We start from the raw sequence: 4,914 nt of genomic DNA, 5'->3' as shown, positions 1-4,914 counted from the left end.
AGATAAGCTGTAACTCCATTCTTCCATCCAATTAGGCATGCTGGGGTCCCCCATCTATAATGCACGTTCTGTTTTCTCGTCTGCTCTAACAGGGTTTTCAAAGATCTCCTTCTCCACAAAGTCTCAGGTGTTAAGTCCTCAAAAATCTGAATGTCTATTACTCCATACTTAATATTTGTTCTTCCTTTGATCTCCAAATCTCTTCTTTATCCCCATAATTATGGAATTGAACAATTATATCTCTCGGTTTTTCCTTCCCGTTACCTTGTTGAAACTTTCCTGTTCTAAAGACTCCATCCAATTTAATCAACTCTGTATCAGGTCTGTCCATTATGGAGTTTAAGATTTTACAAACTACTTCTTGTAATTCTTCCCCTTTTGAAATCTCTGGGACACCACGTATCCTAAGATTACTCCTCCTGTCCCTGTTTTCTTGTACCTCTATCTTATAAAGCAATGTCTTCTGAACTTTCCCAATGTTAGTTATCCTTTTTTCTAATTCAGATATGTTTTGGGCCTGGTTTTTAACTTTCTTCTCCATTTCTTCCACTCTCAATAACAACTGCCCCAAATCATTCCGTATGGTTGCCATTTCTTGCTTTATTGTTTTCTCAAGATTTTTAAACATTTCTGCCATCTTTTTTATTCGGTGCTTGTAGTTCACTTTCAGGTTCTTTCATCTCCATATTTACTACCATTTGTTGACTACTACTATTCATACCCAACGATAGTCTAGGACTATTTTCCAAACTGATTTCCATTTCACCTTTTTCATTTACACCTTGGAACCTTTCTGGGGTCACATTTCCCTGGGACGTATATTTTTTGATCGTACCAGTTTGGGATCCTTGGAGCCCACTTCCTTTAGCACTTTTGTTCTTCATATCTTCTGTGAGTCTTATTCTCTTCTAAAAGCTCGGGATAGGTAAGTGTTAAATTTGTATACTGGGAACTCAGACTTGGCTTACTAGTTATCCATTTACACTCATTTCTAGTTCACTCAGTCCTTTTTTCTTTTCCACTCCTTCATGTCCCCCCTTCTCTCCTTCACCTCCTGCTCCTCTATATGGCACCATGCAACATATAGCCTCTAGCAAGCCCCAGCCGCTCATGCACCCTCCTCTCTCTTCTTGCGAGACGGCTCCGGGCTGCAGATGTCAGTCTTTCCGTGAAAGTTCAGTCCTTAGGGGGATTCCTCTGGGTCTCCTCTTTTCTTTTGTATCCCCGTTTTAATAGGGGTCCGGCCAGGGAAAACGGGCTGGGACACAAGGCTTGACTCCCATCCGTGAAACAGGCTGGCAAACTAGCTGGGGAGCGGACCGGCGTCTCCTTCCCTCCTCGAGACCCCGGCCGGCTTCTTCTCCTCCCAGCGCTCCTTTGCGGCTGACCACGTGGTCCCGCCTCATCTCCCGACAACCCGACACCTCCATCCTAGGTCCTCGCCCGGCGTGCCCTGGGAAGACTGATTGCTGTCTCCAGCCCTCCACACTACAATTCTTCCACCAATTCTCCTGTTGTGCTGTGTAGTGAGCCTGTGTGGCTCACTGATGTTATAATTTGCTCAGGTGTAGTGAGTTAAGGGCTCTGGGCTCTATAAAACCCCCAGGCTGCATAGGGAGAGTTCTCCAACCTGGAACCAGTTGGCTGTGCAAGACAGACTGGGGAGCAACCAAACCATCCTGTGGTGAGAAATAATCTGTGTGATCTTGGACTGTGTGAACACCCTGTGTCTGTGCAGTAATAGGCTGTATTCAGACAACTAGATAGAAAACCTGTGTTTGTAGTTAGTAGCCAAGTGTGGAAAGGCTTTATTTTCTGTTTTTATTTGTTTTGCTGTTTTTGGATTTATGCACCGTGTGTTCACCAGACTTTGTAAATAAAGCACAACCTTATTCACCAAGTACCAGCTGTCGTGCTGAGCCTCTTTCACGGTGTTCTGACCCATCCAGGGGGGTCAAGCACAACCCGCTACTGAGCTAATCCCTCACAATATATATATATACACATACCCTATGTTTAATGATATTTGAATAAAGAATAATTGGTTCAAGAAAATTCTTGAAACTGAATTCATAGTTCATATGATTTAAGGCTCTTAATATATGCAATTTACACAGTTAATTTTTATCACTTACATTATTTTAATCATTATGGGCATTGTGGGGCCTCATGTCTATGTTTTGCCTAAGGCCTTACAAAGCCTAGAGCCACCTCTGAGCTTTATTACAAGCTTACCTGTAGGTACAAATGTCCAGTGGGATTTACTCCCACTTTAATGTCAAAGGAGGGCATGTGAGAAATCCGGGGTAAACACACCCATTGGGGACACCTACTTATGAAAATGTTGCTTGTATTACACACGTTACATATTGCTAAGCATTCAGGAATGAGAGCAATAATTATAGGCCCATTATTCACAATTCACTCTAAACTGATGACCAGTAGGGCCACACCCAATGTTTAGTGGAATTTTAACCACACCTACTTATTGCTGCGTGCACCACATTTTCTTTTCCCGTGTCTATGGCCCAATTTATGATCCTGCACACAGGCCCACTGATTTCATAAAACACCCCTGGGTTTGAGCAAGGATACATGAAATACAGGGTGATCTTCAAACTGTCAAAGTGTTAAGCAAAAAGTAACTGGGTTAATCTGAGCTGAAATCTGGAAAGATCCCACAAACTTTTGACCCAGCTTTGCAAATGGAACATGTACATTCAAATTTTTGGTTGATAACCAAAATTTGTTACCCACATGAAAGGTAGGAAGTGATCTACGATGTCTGTCAGCAGCTTTTTTGTAACGTTACTGAGCCTCCTTCAAAACCTCAATCAATTTTTGATGAATCTCCTGATGTGGTTAATCTGTTGGGAACAGGAGCTGGAGCTGAGACGGAGAGATCAGGAATAAAAAACAGAAATTACCCGATGTTTAAGGAAAAAGGCACTTTGAGCAGTGGAGCTATATATAGAATTGTTTTAAACAAATTCTGCCATAGCAAGATAGTTCACCCAAACATTATTATTTATTTATTTTTTTTAAATTGGGTATTATATTGTGTTTGTCTGCACTAGACTTGTATTTTTCCCCAAAAATTTGTTTTAAAAATTACAGCACAAATACTGTGTGGCATACAAAATTGCACCACCCACCATTTTATTTTCTAGGTCTTTGCTTAGAAAATATATATATTTGGGGTTCTAAGTAATTTTCTCGACAAAAAAATGCTGATTTTTACATGTAGGAGAAGTATGTCAAAATTGGACTGGGGGTCAAGTGGCTAACCTTGCAGCAGAGAACTAAGAATGTGCAATTGTATGTTTCTAGTTCTCAAACCAGCTTTAATTCAGAAAAATTAACCATAAAGTTTTAATCAATTAACTGACCCATATCAAAACCACCAAACATGGTCTGAAATTCTAAGCTTCCCATACTCTAGTCACAAAATGTATGGTAAAGTGAAAGTATTGCTTTTTTAACTGCTTGCCACCTACTCAGTACATCTACTGTGGACAGGCAGCAGCTGCAGGCTAGGCAATGCACATTTAGGTCACTACCTGCATCCAGATTTTTGGGCATGTATGTGTCCGCCCCCTGCTGACCTGTGCTGTTATTGGACACAGCGCAAGTTTGTTATCAGGTTTCAACCAATGATTTTGTCTGAAACCTGCTGAACTGCTATGTCCAATCACAGAAATCTGTGTAAACAGAACAGCAATCTGGCTGTTTATGCTCCCTAAAAAGCAGGGAGAAAAACAGCCCAATCTGTGAGTAAAAGCAGCACACATTACACTTGTTAGTCACATAGTTAATCTCTCGCTTGCCCCTTGATGTTAACCCCTTCCCAGCCAGTGTCATTATTAGAGTGTACAGTATGTGTCAGTTAGTCAGTCTCTTCCAGCCAGTGTCTGTTAGTGCAAGATTGCATACCACACTATCACAGTCACACTATAAGTCGCTGATCACTGCCATTACAAGTATAGCGTATATAGCTGCATAAATTCCAGTATATATACCATAGTTTTGTAGAAGCTATAACTTTCACACAAACCATTTTATTATACATATTTTGGGATTTCTTTCTATTAAAGACATGTAGCAGAATACTTTTTGGCTCAAATGTATGAAGAATTTTGATTTTTTTTTTAATTGGTTATATTTTTTGAACGGAAAGTGGTTTTTTTTTTTTCCTTTTTTCATTTATATAGTAAAAAATTAATGTTTTGCATTTATATAATAAAAAATTAAAAACTAAACGGTCATCTAATACCACCAAAAGAAAGCTCTACTTGTGTGAAAAAATTATATAAATTTCATTTGGGTACAGTGTTGCATGACTGAGCAATTGCCAGTTAAAGTAGCACAGAGCTGAAAAGCAAAAAAATGGGCTGGTCATGAAGGGGGTAAAACCTTTCTGAAGTCAAGTGTTTAAGGTAAAATGTTGATTTGTGAAAAACAGAATTTTCTATACATATCTATTGCATACAAAACAAGAAATACCAATGTTTATGGTTGTGGATTGCACATTTTGAGGGGGAAATTATAAAGTTAGATTGTAAGCTCCAAGAAGCAGGGCCCTCCTATCAGTGTCTACATTTATGTTGTAAAGTGCTGAGCAAACTGTTGGCACTATATAAATTCTGTATAATAAAGTGAAAACAAGGAGTGTAGTCATGTCTTAGTGAACTGATCTTTCTTTTCATTCACGTTACTCCAAGTGAATTTTTAGATTTTTAACCACTTGCCCTCTTGAGGATTTACCCCTCTCCTGACCAAGCGATTTTTTGCATTACAGCACTGCGTTACTTTAACTGAAAATTGGCTGCTCCCAAATTAAAATTACATCCTTTTTTTTCCCCATGAATAGAGCTGTCTTTCTGTGGTATTTGATCACCCGTGCTTTTTTTTTTT

Source organism: Staurois parvus, unplaced genomic scaffold, assembly GCF_062004578.1.
Source record: "Staurois parvus isolate SC_StPar_1 unplaced genomic scaffold, SC_StPar_1.0 ptg000263l, whole genome shotgun sequence".
Classification (NCBI taxonomy): Eukaryota; Metazoa; Chordata; class Amphibia; order Anura; family Ranidae; genus Staurois; species Staurois parvus.
This window is presented reverse-complemented; position numbering follows the sequence as displayed.